Source organism: Suncus etruscus, chromosome 8 (genome assembly GCF_024139225.1).
Source record: "Suncus etruscus isolate mSunEtr1 chromosome 8, mSunEtr1.pri.cur, whole genome shotgun sequence".
NCBI lineage: Eukaryota > Metazoa > Chordata > Mammalia > Eulipotyphla > Soricidae > Suncus > Suncus etruscus.
In genome coordinates this window covers 46,817,253-46,832,341 of record NC_064855.1, presented here as the reverse complement: position 1 = coordinate 46,832,341, position 15,089 = coordinate 46,817,253, and the positions used below count along the sequence as shown (strand labels likewise).

Here is a 15,089-nt window from a genome sequence, read left to right as displayed (position 1 = left end):
ACAGAATGGTAGCACTATTCTGAAACACCTAGAATACATAAAAAACAAAAAAAGGACATTGAAGAAGCATAACTGCTAGAACCACAAAGAAAGACTTCATAAACTCCATTCCCTGATCTGCACAGCCACCAAGATCTCTAGAAACAGGTCTGATTTTACCATCCAAGATAAAGTAGAAGTCTTCCACATACCACGAAAGCAGCAAGAGGAGAATAAATGATCTATTTTTTTTGACGTCTTTATTTTGGTGTGGAGATTACGGTTGATGTCTCCAATATTATTTTATTTTATTTTGTTTTGTCTTTCTCTTTCTTTTTGCACTTGAGTATGATTTGATTTCAGAACCGAGATTATTGTGTGGTGCCTGTTTTTATTGTTGTGGTGCTTATCGGTTATTTAATTCGATATTTTGTGTGTGTGTGTGTGTGTGTGTGTGTGTATTGTTGTGGTATTTTAATTACTTTTTTCACATCCTCTCTCAAACTGAGATTGGAAGCCTCTAGACAGGACTCTGCCTATTTTCAGTATATTTGATTTTTGATTGAGAAGAGGACATATTAGGTGATGGGTATTCCCCTGATTTAATGTGAATATGTACCCAAAATACTACAGTGAAAGATATGTAAGCCATTATGGAAAAAAAAGAAAATTGTGTTTTTAATCAGAAACTTTCTTTGACTTACATGTATTATTATTATATTAATTATATTATATGTTATGTTATGTCACTATATTATGTTATATTAGTTTACCTTATTATGTTAATCAATTTTGTCCTTTAAATGAATTCTTACTTAAAAAAAACAAAAAAAAAAAAAACAAAAAGAAAAAAAACAACTTTAGTTTGCCCTGAAGAAAAGAAAAAAATAAATAAAAGATAAAATAAGGCCTCCCAATTCTTACCACAGGCTGTGTTCTTTACACTGGCTGTATAGAAAGAGGAGGTACAGTAAAGGCACCCCATATACACCTCAAAAAAAAAAAACACAGATCTTTAGAGATATTCTTGTGCGTGTGTGTGTGTATGTGTGTGTGGGGGGGGGGTGAAATCCAGGGCACTTTTTCATCCCACACCGTGGTCTTGTTGAGTTTGAGAAATGATTTGCAGCAGTAAGGGATCAGTGTCCTTGAGCTGGGAGTCCTTCAGGAGTTGAATCCCCTAGCATGCAATAGTCCACATTTGTGGAGGGTGAGAAGAAGGCCCACATAGTATAAGTCAGTAGGAGTGTTGGTTGTAGTTAATTGCCGGGGCATGAGATGTGGGACTGAGAGTGTGTCCTTTCGCTTTGAGGGCTGGGTGGTGGCTTTGGGGCAGGAGGTTGGTCTTGCTACCTAATGAGTTAAGAACTGAGGGTAAAGGGGTTAAATAAGGAGGGATATCAGTTTAGGATCGGAGGATGAAAGGATAGAAGGATTTCTAAAGGCAGGGAGGAGGGATAATATATAAGAAGAGCTATATACACTTTAGGCATGGTTTGTTTACAATTTAGGCTTAGCAATCAGAGTAGAGTCCACTGTATACAAACTCATGTCCACATAGAGACAGACATTTGAGATCTACTCAAGTTGTTGTTGGAGGCCTGACCCTGATAGGATGGGTCTGAGCTCTTAAGGAAGAATTGAATTAAGAAATAAGTAAGCTACAATTAAGAAATGATAAGCTAAGGTATAGATTAGAAGGGAAAGAAAGGATACACAAAAGATAAGGAAGAAGAGAAAAGAAAAATAAGTAAATATGGTAAAAATAAGTTACAAAAAAGAAATTGGGCCAGTGCGTTGGGAGTTGGAAGGTTTTTCAATATCTAGGCACTTCATCAATGATGGGAGTGGGCTTTGCTAAATGAAGGTTTCAGGGTTAGATAGTTGCTGGAGCATTTTAGAATAAGCATAGTTTTCACGTCTAGAGTTAAGTACTAAGCAATGTGGTAGCGAGAACTATAAGAGGTAGCTACTCTATGTAGTATTGTCTGCCACATCTTATGTATCAAAGTTTCTTTCCTAAAAAGAAAATGACAGTGTGGGCTTTATTTAACATAGATTGAATTGATGAAGAAGAAGAAAAAAGAGAAGGAAAGAAGTAGGAAAAAGATAAATGAAAGAGAGAATAAAAAGAAATGGTAATTTGCAAAAAACATATTTGATGAGTGGGACCTGTAACAAGTGTGTGGTGCGCCATTGACTGTTTCAGTGTTCTAAATGTTCATATGCTTTAGGTCCTTCTAGAAAACATAAACAATAGGTAATGGATAAATTGGAGTATTTTATCAAGATATTACCATAATTCTTACTGTATAAGGTATTTAGTATGATTGAACACTGAGGCGTAAAATTAGCGTGTCTATCCTATGTTTCCAAGAACCACTATGGACAAAAAAGTCAAGGGGTCATTTTATACCTGAAAAATTAAGGCATTAAAACATATTGCTATTAATCACTACTACGGGAGTCCCTGGCTTTCAATCATATTCTGGACCTGGTTCTTGAATAAATACATTAGAATATTATTATAGGACTTTGGAGTTAGAGGATGATTGCACACCTGTTCACTCTAAACCACTGTTTTCATTGTTGTTGGTATCTATAATATAATGGATAGTCAAACTTTGTGTTGCCCCTCTTCCACTTGATTCGAACACTTCTCGCTATATGCTGACATCTATGGTGCATAGAGTTTCTACTGTTTAGACAATTGTGTTTCTTCATGGAGTATTATATGTATATATTCTAAATACCTCAGAGAAGTGCAATAATTATGTTTTTATCCTTCTTCTGGTTTACTTCATTTAACATAATATTTTCTATATCCATACATGTTGCTGAAAAACCCCTGATTGTATGGTTTTTAACTTCTACATAGTATTTCATTGTGTAAAAATACCACATCTTCATGATCCACACATCTGTTGTTGTGCATCAAGGCTGGTTCCAAATTTTGGCTATTGTGTTGAGTGCTGTGATAAATAGTGGAGTGCATACATTGGGATGAATGTCTTCTGTCTTTGGGATAGATATCCAGGAGGGCAATTGCTGGGTCATATGGCAGCTCAATTCTGAGTTTACTGAGCACCCTCCATATTGTTTTCCATAGGGGTTAGACTAGGCAGCATTCCCACGAGCAGTGGATGAGAGTTCCTTTCTTACCAAGCTAACAGTCATGTTATTTTTGATGTGTGCCATCCTGACTAATGTAAGGTGGTACTTCATTGTTGAATTTGATTTCCTAATGATGAGTGATGATGAACATGTTTTCATGTGTCTATTGACCATTTCTTGATCTTTCTCAGAGAAGTGTCTATTCATTTCTTCTCCCCATTTTATATGCTTTATTAGTTTTTTTGGAGTTCAATATATTCATTACTGAGATTGGTCTGTAGTTTTCTTTCTTGGCAGTGTCTTTGTCATCTTTGGGAATGAGTATGATATAAGGCTCACAAGAGGAATTAGGAAGGATTCCTGTCTTTTCAATATTTTGGAAGAGCCTGAGGATCAATAGTAGTAATTCTTCTCTGAATGTTTGATAGAATTCACCTGTTAAATCATGTGAACCTCGACTTTTGTTCTTGGGGAGTTTCTTAATTACTGTTTAATTTCCTTAGATGCAATTGACCTGTGTAGGCTTTCCCAATCCTCCTTGTTAAGTCTCAGATGATATTTATCCAGAAATCTGTCATTTTCTTCTGGATTCTCTAACCTAACTGAGTAAAATTGTTCATAATAAGCCCTCATGATGTGTTGGATTTCTTGGGGTTCTGTTGTAATCTCTCCCCTTTAACTTGTGATCCTATTTATTTGGGTTTTCCCTCTTTTTTAATAATATATTTATTTAAAAATGCAATTACAAACAATTGTAGTTGGGTTTCAGTCATAACAAGAACACCCCCCTTCACCCGTGCAATGACCCCATCTCTTTCCTCCCCTACCCCATCCTGCCTGCATTCAAGACAAGTCCTCTACATCCCTCACTCACTGACATTGTTATGATAGTTCTCAGCATAGTTATTTCTCTTACTGCACTCACCACTCTTTGTGGTGAGCTTCATAACTGGAGCCGACCTTCCGGCCCTCAACTCTGGGAATTATTTTAATGTTTTTAATTTTTCTTAGAACCCATATCAGTGAGACTGTTCTGTGTCTCTCTCTCCCTCTGACTAATTTCACTCAGCATAATAGATTCCATGTACATCCATGTATAGAAAAATTTAATGACTTCATCTCTCCTGACAGCTGCATAATATTCCATTGTGTATATGTACCACAGTTTCTTTAGCAATTCATCTGTTGAAGGGCATCTTGGTTGTTTCCAGAGTCTGGCAACTGTGAAAAGTGCTGCAATAAATATAGGTGTGATGAAGGGATTATTTGTATTATTGTCTTCCTAGTGTGTATCGCTGGGAGTGGTATAGCTGGATCAAATGGGAGCTCAATTTCCAGTTTTTTGAGGAATCTCCATATAGTTTTCCATAAGGGCTGGACTAGATGTCATTCCCACCAGCAATGAATTAGAGTTCCTTTCTCTCCATCCCCACCAGCACTGAATGTTCTCGTTGTGATGTGTGCCAGTCTCTGTGATATAAGATGGAACCTCATTTTTGTTTTGATTTGCTTAGTGATGTGGAGCACTTTTTCATATTTTTTTCATTTTAGCCATTTGTCTTTCTTCTTTGAGAAATTGTTCATTTCTTCTACCCATTTTTTTGGTGAGGTTAGATTGTTTTTCTCGTTAAGTTCTGCCAGTACCTTGTACATCTTGGATATTAGCCCCTTATCTGATGAGTATTGGTTGAATAGCTTCTCCCATTCTGTGGTTGGCTTTTATATCCTGGGCATTACTTTCTTTGAGGGGTAGAAGCTACTCAGCTTAATAAAGTCTCATCTGTATATCTCTGCTTTGACTTTAGAGAGTGCTGTTTCTTCCTTAAAGATGCTTTTAGTTTCAAATGTTCTGGAGTTCTACATGTTGTTCTATATACCTTATGGTTACAGGTCTGATATAAAGGTTTTTAATCCATTTGCATTTGACCTTGGTGCATAGTGTTAGCTGCAGGTCTGAGTCCTTTTTTTAGCAAGTGGCTGACGAATTGTGCCAATACCACTTGTTGAAGAAGCTTTTATTGCTCCATTTTGCATTTCTTGCCCCTTTATCAAAGATTAATTGATTATATAACTGGGTAACATTCTCTGAATACTCTAGTCTATTCCACTGATCTGAGGGTTTAAGTGACTATTGCTTTGTTATACAATTTAAAGTTGGGAAAAGTGATGCCTCCCATATTCCTTTCCCCAAGGGTTGCCCTAGTAATTCTTGGTTGTTTATTGTTCCAGATGAATTTCAGGAGTGTTTGATCCACGTCCTTGAAGAATGTTATAGGTATACTTAGAGAGACTGCATTAAATCTGTACAATTCCTTGAGGAGTATTGCCATTTTCATTTGTTAATCCTCCCATTCCATAAGCAGGTCATATATACCTCCATTTCCGAAAGTCCTTTTATTTCTTGAAGCAAGGTTTGGTATTTTTCTTTGTAAAAGTCCTTCATATTTTTAGTTGACTCCAAGATATTTGAATTCATGTGGCACTAATGTAAATGAGATTGGTTTTATGATATCCATTTCTTCTCTTTTATTATTAGTAGATAAGAAGGCCATTGACTTTTGTGTGTTAACTTTGTATCCTGCCACTTTGCTATATGAGTCTATTGTTCCTACAAGTTTTTTGGTAGAGACTTTAGAGTTTTCTATATATAGTATCATGTCATCTGCAAACAATGAGAGCTTGACTTCTTCCTTTCCTATCTGGACGCCTTGGTTATATTTTTCTTGCCTAATCGCTAAGGCAAGAACTTCAAGCACTTGTTGAATTGGAGTGGTGGATTTGGGTTCAAACTGCAGTGCTCCAGCACCCTCAATAATGATGTTGGCGACCTGGACTCACCCTGTTCAAGCATATCCAGGGCACCTCAGTCTCAGCTTCCTTCAGGAATTCTGTGATGAATTTGGGCTCAAACCCGTGGCACTCTGCTGCCCTCAGTAATGTTGGTGACCAGGACTCACCCTGTTCAGGCATGTCAGGGCACCTCAGTCTTACAGCTTCCTTCAGGGAAGGAATCTTTTAGAATCTCTCCCCTTTCATTTGTGATCCTATTTATTTGAGTGTTTTCCTTCTTTTTTTTGTTTTGTTTTTGTTTGGTGAGTCTTGCCAATGGCTTATCTTATTTATTCTTTTGAAAAATGAACTCTGGTCTCATTGATTTTTTTATTGTTTTCTTTGTTTATATACTGTTTATTTCTGCTGATTTTTATTATATATTGTCTTCTGTGGGTTTCTTTGCTGATATTCATCCAGATCCTTAACGTGTCCCTTTAAACCGTTGTTTTTGTCATTTTCCTCTTTCCCGATGTATGCCTGTATCGCTATCAGTTTCCCCCTAATTACTGCTTTTGCTCTGTCCCACAGATTTTCCCACAATTGTTTCTTCATTATCGTACATCTCAAGAAATCTTTTTATTTCTTCACTGATTTACTCTTTCATCCAGTTTTTGTTGTGTAGCATGTTGCTTAATCTCCAGGTGAATTTTCTCCAGAGCTTCTTTTTACAGTCAATCTTGATCTCTGTTGCATAGTGATCTGATAGGTTGCTTCTAATAATCTTTATATTTGTGACTTTGTGCAAGTTAGATTTATATCCTAAGGTATTGTCTATTCTAGAGAAAGTTCCATATACACTTGAGAAGAATGTCAATTCTGCTTTCTGTGGGTGGAGGACCCTGTATAAGTCCATTAGTCCTAGTTCTTCTAGTTTCTCATTTAGGGTTCTTATGTCTTTGCTAGTTTTCTGCCTAGTGGATCTTTCTAGTGGTAATAATGGTGTGTTGAAGTCTCCTACTACTATCACATTTCCTTCCATGTTTCTCCAGCTTTGCGAGCAAATGCCTTACATGTTTTGCTGGCTCTGCATTTGGTGCATAAATTTTGATCAGAGTTAGTACTCCTTGATCTAGTGTTCCCCTCCCTGCTCAGAAGGTAGTGACCCTCTTTATCTCTGAGTACTTTCTTGAGGTTGAATGTCTCAGTTTTTTGTTTGTTTTCCATTGGCTTGAATAATTGATTTCTATCCTTTTATTCTTTTTTTTTTTGGCTTTTGGGTCACACCCTGTGATGCTCAGTGGTTACTCCTGCTAAGCACTCAGAAATCTCTCTTGGCTTGGTGACTATATGGGACAGTGAGGGATCAAATTGAGGCCCATCCTAGGTCAGCTGTGTGCAAGGTAAGCACTCTACTTCGGTGCTACTGCTCTGGCCCCACCATCCTTTTATTCTAAGCCTGTGTCTATCCTGTACTTTTAGGTGTGTTTCTTGTAGGCAGCAGATATCTGGATTTTGTTTTCTGATCCAACCATCTACTATGTGTCTTTTAATGGGGAAGAAAATTGACAGAGATGGTGGTTGTGATATTGTATTGTGTAGGGTGATTACTGTTATAGTTGGGTGTTTGGATTGTGTAATTTATCTCTGAATAGTTCATTTAGAGTCAGTTTGGTTAGTGCAAATAATGTGTGTTCTTTTTTGTATGAGAATGTTTTTAGTTCTCCATCCCATATAAATGAAAATTTTGTTGGGAAGTGAACTGTAGATTGGAAGTTTTTTTGTTTTGTTTTGTTTTTGGGTCACACCCGGCAGCACTCAGGAGTTACTCCTGGCTCTATGCTCAGAAATCGCTCCTGGAATGCTCAGGGGACCATATGGGATGCCAGGATTCGAACCACTGACCTTCTGCATGCAAGGCAAACGCATTACCTACATGCTATCTCTCCGACCCCTAGATTGGAAGTTTTTTTCATTCAGTAGTTTGAATATGTCATTCCACTGTCTTCTTGCTTAGATTGTTTCAAATGAGAGATCTGGTTTGATTCTTATGTTTCTTCCTTTGTACTTGAGGATATTTTCACCCTTATTGCTTCAAGGAATTCATCTTTCTCTTTGTTTTTTTTGCCACCTGGATTACTGTATGTCTTAGTATTGGTTTATTAAGGTCTATTTTATTAGGGACTCTTTTTGCCTCTTCGATTTGTACCTGTGCGTCTTTCCAGAGGGTGGGAAAATTTTCTGCTATTATTATCCTCACTACTTGTTCTTCCCCTTTCTCTGTTTTCTCCCCTCTGGTATTCCTACAATTCTTAGATTATTTCTTTTTTTGTTTGTTTGTTTTTTAAGTTTATTAACATTTTACCTCTTATTTCTTTATTGACTTCTTTGTTTTTTGGTTTGTAGTTTTTCTTCAAGATACTCTATATGTGATTCTCCAACTGTGTAATTCTGCTATTATGGTTTGCTAAAATACTTTTTATTTCCCTTAATCACATTTGTATAGATTCTTTCATATTCTGTAAAAGTTCTTCTTTGAGTTGGTTAAATTGTTCATCTATAGATTTCTTAATTTTGCAGGCTAGTGATTCCTTGATTTCTATTGCTATGACAATCATTGCCACTTTTAGGTCCTCATCTATTGGGCTCCTGCATTTTGGTGGACTAGGAAACTTGCTAGGATTTCTCTCTCTATCCCTGGCTACTAGTGTCTTCCTTAGTTTATCCAAATTTCTATGCATTTGATGGCTTAACAGGAGTCTCAAACTTAATTTACCTGCAGGCCGCAGGAGGCAAAGCCAGGGTGATCCTTGAGTGCAAAGTTAGTAGTAAGCCTTGATCATTGGGGGGTGTGACCCAAACAACTAAAACAAAACAAAACAAAAAAAGATTCCTGTAGAGTAGGGCCACAAAATGTTGTACAGAGGGCCGTTTGCAGCCCGTGGGCTGCGAGTTTGAGACCCCTGGCTTAGAATGTTGAAGTTTTGGGTTGTTTAATTAAGTGGTCTGCTAAACTTACTGTATTAGAGGTGATTAGAGGTAGATTTGATTTTTAGTTTATTTTTCCTAGTTGAGCTTGTCAAAGTATGGCAGAGGTATTCCAACCTACTTCATGGTTTCATGGTGTTTTATGGGCTGTGGGTTATCTGAGGGAGATAGGTATTAGGTCTGGCCTGTCTAGACCTGTATGGTATACAGACTCTCAGGTCTGAAGAGTCGGTGTGGGGGGAAGTGGGGAGACATGGCCACGACTCTACTGGGTTTGGGCCCTGCCCTCGGGTCTCTGCCCTCCTCTATTATCTGTGGCAAAGCACCATGTCCCTTCTCTGCCTTTCTGCCCTTAAGCGCAGAGGTGGGTAATGGTAGCAATTGTGAGGTTTGGCCCTGCCCTCAGGTCTCCTCCCTTCTCTGTTACCTGCAGCAAGGCACCGGGTGACTTCTCTGCTCTGTGGCCCTTAAGTACGGTAATGGCGACAACCCGGCCAAGGTTTGGCCCTGCACTCAGGTTTCCTCCCTCCCATTACCTGCAGCAAGGCACCGAGTCCCTTCTCTGCGCTGTGGCCCTTGAGCACAGGTAATTGCATACAATATCTTCTATCTATCTGATGAACCTAAGCTATCTCCCTGAGTAAGAATACCAAGCCTTTACAAAAGAAGCTGCCAAAGAGACCAGTGTAAAACCCATCACAGCTCCCTAACCAAAACATAGGTGAGCACTAGTATTTTCAAATAAGAAACTGGTTAATAAATTAGTTATCTCCAAAATACCCAAAGTTTCAAGGAGAAAGCAACAATGTGAAAAATGGGTATTATGATGCAAATTATACAATTTTCCAATTAATACTACATATTCACTGGTGTCCACAATCTTGCCTTAGTTCTGACTCTGACAGGTGAGAGCCTAGGAGGGGCATTCTTTGTTGTTGTTGTTGTTGGTAGTTGGCTTGTTTATTTATTGTGGCAGCCACATTCTTCTTTCTGTGCTAGGGTCTGAAGTGCTCTGGGGCTATAGGGACCACACCAAGCAGTAGTATGCAGGAGATGGTGTCAATAGTATTGTTCTAAGGATCCAACCCAGGGATTCAAAGATATAAAACATAGGCTCTACTCCCGATGACAGGGAAAAAAGAAAGTAAGGGAGGAAGTAAGGGAGGAAGGAAGGAAGGATTATAGGAAAATTACATAAAATATTGCAGCTGTAGCAAATACTCAAATACAGGAGTCCCAAGTTTGATCTCTAGCACCACATGGTTCCTCAAGCACTGCCAAGAGACTCATAAGCTGGAAAAAGTTGCAGAAAATCATTAGATATATCCCCCAAACAAAAAAATAAAATAAAAATTAATACAAAGAATGTTGGTTCTAAAGCTAGATCATCAGTAGTCTAGTGTAGTACCAGAGAAACTAAGCAGCAATTAAGAGAGGCTGATAAAAGAGACATCATGGGAAATGTTTTTGGGTCTTTGTGAAAGTCTATTTAAAAGTGTCATCCTGGTTAGAGTTAGTTCTATATAGGTCAATGTCCAAAATTCATCCATTTGTTTATTCATTTATTCATTGAATCTTGAAAAAATTAATTTTTATGCTAGTAAGTGGGAAATGAGAAATGAGACACAAGTACTGCCTTCTAATAATTCATAACTTAGGTGGCAAATAGAAAAATAAATAGGCAATTAAATTATAATGGTTTGCATAATATGCTATGAAATTACATTAGAAAAGCATCATATTTGAAAGGCTATGTATGTCTGAAGATACCAAAAAAATGATACTTATAGTGAGTCCAAAAGCTTAAAATTAGAATGGAATCAGAGGCAGGCGACTGGGGGTGACAAAACAATGTTTCAGACAAGCAGATGCCAGACCTTAGTAAAAGAAGGGGAAAAGACAGTAACTAATGAACTAAAATAATTTCAGCATAAATTTTCGAGAAAAGAGTGAGAAGAATGATAAATACAGACGATAAAAGCACCTGCCAAGGCCAAGAGTACCTGGTAAGCCTGGAAGAAAAATAAACTTTATCTCAAAGACAATAGAAGGCTATAAAAGGTGGTAAGACTTATTCCATGGTAACACACACAAAAAATTCAAGTAAAATAAAAATTCATTGACTGTTAAAGGGTAATGGATACTCAATAGTCTCAGGGATCTAATTTCCAGAAAGACAATTAACTTAGTGGAAGGGAAGAAGACAGCTGGGGCAAACTTCAGGGACCCTTCAATTAAATTCAAATTAATTGTTAAAGGGTAGTGGATATTCAATAGTCATGGGAAAATAATTTCTAGAAAGACAATTAACTTCCTGAAAGGAAAGTAGCAAGAGCAAGCTGGGGCAAACTTCAGGAACCCCTCATGAGCAGAGAACAGTATAGGTGTATAGAAGAAAGAAAAAAAAAAATCTGCTCTACCTTCAGCTGTAGATTATACAAAGAGATTAAAATGAAGTCAAATACAGGCTTATCTGGATTTTTAAAATATGAATGGTTATCTCTTAGTATTGATGCAAAAATAGAAAGAGTGTGAAAAGAAATCCAAGCAAAGCAATAACAATGAAGACATTCACAATAGCAGAGAGAACCACAGTGCTTCATTAAAATGTCTAACAGAAGTAAACTGGGGCAAAACAGTAGAAAACCAGGTACAGCAGAAATTCATAGGTAGAAAACAAGTCACTGGGTAATTAAATGGTTTTTGTAAGTAATATAGGGAGAGAATGGGGTGACCAAAACTAGAATTCAGAAAGTAAAACTAATTTAAGCTCTCCCTGTTTGCAGTTGACATATTATATTTAGAAAATCCTAAAGACTCTACCAAAATACTAAAGACTGTTTTTACTTCTACAAACAATAGACTTGCATAGTAAAGTGACAGGCTACAAAAATAATTTGCAAAAATTTATGGTTTTTCTATATACAAATAATGGAAAAGAAGAGTGGGAATGTTGCACTGGTGAAGGGGGGGTGTTCGTTTTATGACTGAAATCCAACTACAAATATGGTTTTAATCATGGTACTTAAAGATATTATTTATAAAAAGAAAGCACTCGCATTCACTATGTGCCTCATAAAATCAAATAACCTGGAGTCAATTTAAGTAATGAGGTGAAAGACCTATACAAAAAAACCTACAAAACACTACTTCAAGAATTAAAAAAGACACAAGAAAATAAAAACAAATCCCCTGCTCATGGATTGGGAAGATTAACATAATTAAAATGACAAAATTTTAAAAAGCACCAACATATTTAAAGATAACTGTTATTTTCGTAGTCAGACGCATTATCCATTGTGCGACTGGCCTGACAATATGTCATTTTTCAAAGAATAGATCAAACACTACTGAAATTCGCATGGAATGATAAACCTCTGTTAATAGCCAAATAATCCTTGGAAAAACAAATGAAGGACCACTTTCCCCAACTTCAAACTATATTATAAAGCAGTTATAATTAAAACAGCATGGTAAACCACTCTTGGATCAATGAAATAGACTTGAATATTCTGAGACTGACCCTCAGTAGTATGAGCAATTAATCTTTAATAAAAGGGTAAGAAATATGAAGTGAAGTAAGGAAAGCATCTTCAACAAATGGTGTTGGGAAAATTGGTAAGCTATATTTAAAAATGCGAATTCAATCCTCTAATGTCATGCATAAAAGGAAAATCAACATGGATTACAGACATTGATACCTTTATATTACACCTGAAACTATAAGATATATGGAGGAAAACATAGGCAGAACACTCCATGACATTGAAGCTAAAGGCTTCTTCAAGGTTGAAGAACTACTGACCAAGCATGGGTGCAAAATAAGTAAATGGGGTCGAAGCAAAACCACAATGGGTAGAGCTTTTCCTTTGCAAGTGACTGATCTGGATTTGATGCCTGGCATCCCATTATTTCCTGAGACTTCCAGGAGTGATTTCTGTATATAGAGCCAGGAGTAACCCCTGAGTACCACCAGTTGTGGCAAAAATAAATAAATAAAGCAAAGGGACTCATTAAACTAAGAAGCTTCTGCACTTCAAAGGAATGATGACTAAGATACAAAGACCCCCCCCCCGAAAGAATGGGAGAAACTATTTACCCAATACCCACCTCAAAAAGGTTTAAATTTTATTATATATAAGGTACTGGAAAGCTTAGCAAGAAAAAATTTAACACTATTGAAATATATGGAGAAGAAATGAACACACATTTTCTCAAAGAAATACAGATGTCCAAAACACACATGAAAAAATGCTCTACATTATTAATCATAAAGAAGATGCAAATCAAAACAACAATGAGGTATCATCTCACATCACAGAGACTATACACATCAATAGAACAAGAACTCAACCAGGGCTGGTGTGGGTGTGGGTGAAAAGAAAATCTCATTCACTGCTGGTGGGAATGAAGTATGGCCCAGTCTTTTTGAAAAAACAATATGGACATTCCTCAAAATTCTAGAAATTGAGCTTTTATATGACCCAGCACTATTACTCCTAGGAATATACCCCAAGAGCCCCAAAACCTAATGCAGAAAAGCCTCCTGCATTTCTATATTCATCACAGCACTGTTCACAATAGCCAGAATCTGGAAACAACCCAAGTTACTGAGAAGAGAAGAGTGGATAAAGAAATTATGGTCTGCCCAGTGGAGCCCGACTGTGAGAAACTATGAGTGCTGCCTGTATGTGTTTGTCTCTCGTCCTGTCTCCTGAACCTCCTGGGAGTGGGTCGAAAACAGCCCAGAAAATTTGCAATCCTAGAAGCTCATTCAAGGGCCTGAACGGCAAGGAACTGCTTCCAAACATGAAAACCAGCTATAAACAGTACTTTGCAGAAGGCAGATCCCCTGTTTGTGACGTCAGGCTGGGAAAATCTATGAAACTACACCTGCCCATGGGGCCCAACTATGAGAAACTGTGAGTGCTGCCTGTGTGTGTCTCCTGTCCTGTTTCCTGAACCTCTTGGGCATGGGCAAAAAGGGCCCAGAAAATTCTCTCCCAGAGGCTCCAGAAGAGCACTTTGCTCCACTTTGCTATGCGGCTGTGCACTCTTTCTAGAGAAAGAATGCCACTGCAACAAGAAGACAAAATCACACTAAGAACTGTGCTGGATCACTGAAGACCAGCATTTCTCCCTGGACTGTCTTCTCTGCTGCGTGCTCAGGCCTACCATTTGATCCTGTGTGAGGATTCATTCAAGGAGGACTCCCCTTCCTTGGAGGCAAGTCGACCCACGCAGAAAGGACGGAGCCAGAGGAGTGTGGCTGTGTACATCATGTAGCCAATAAATACCACCACAACACGTAGAAAAACTCACAATACAAGTGTGACAATGGGGAAACAACGCATGCCAGCACCAGACATAGAGAATGAAGATGACAATTCTGATGACCAGAAAACAGCCAACCAACTAATCAATCTCTCAATTAAGGAGTTTAGACAAAAATATGGAAGATGCTCAACAAACTCAAAGAAACCATGAATTGAGTTGAACAGAACACTAATAAGAACCAAGAAAACATGAAGACAGAAATCACAAATCTCCAAACTGAATTAACATGTCAACTAACAGGCCTGAAAAACTCAGTAAACGAAGTGAATGACAAAATAGATACTCTGGGACAGGCTAACAGAAGCTGAGAATAGAATTGGTGCTGTGGAAGATGAGATAAATAACAACTCCATACACTGGGAGAGACTGGAAAAAAATTAAAGCAAATGAACAATGTAAAAATTAGTCAAAGAATGGGAACAGATGAAAATAGAAGTCTATGATAAGCTCAACAGAAACAACATAAGAATCATTGGAGTCCCAGAGACTCAGGAAGAAAATTTCCAGGAAGAATCAACAGTCAAGAACATCAATAAAGAGAAACTTCCAGAGCTAAAGAATATATGTGATCAAATCCTGCATGCCCAAAGAGTACCAACCAAAAGAGACCCCAGAAAAAAACCCCAAGACACATCCTAATCACAATGACGAATCACACAGATAGAGACAGAATTCTGAAAACAGCAAGATCAAAAGGGGAAATTACATTCAAGCAAGCACCCTTGAGATTTACAGCAGACCGGTCACCAGAAACACTCAAGGCCAGAAAGCCATGGTGGGACATATTGACAATACTCAATGAAATGAATGCTTCGCCTAGAATACTGTATCCAGCAAAACTCACTTTCAGGTTTGATGGAAGAATACATGGTTTCACAGAAAAAAAAAACAGCTCAGAAACT

General features: G+C 37.7%; 1 protein-coding gene and 1 pseudogene across 1 annotated transcript in view; one reads left to right on the top strand and one right to left on the bottom strand.

The window, feature by feature from the left end:
- The window catches only part of B3GLCT (beta 3-glucosyltransferase), a 140,166-nt gene that overhangs the window by 41,881 nt on the left and 83,196 nt on the right, over window positions 1-15,089 (bottom strand). The window lies entirely within an intron of this gene.
- Window positions 887-1,046, top strand: LOC126016688 (uncharacterized; annotated as a pseudogene).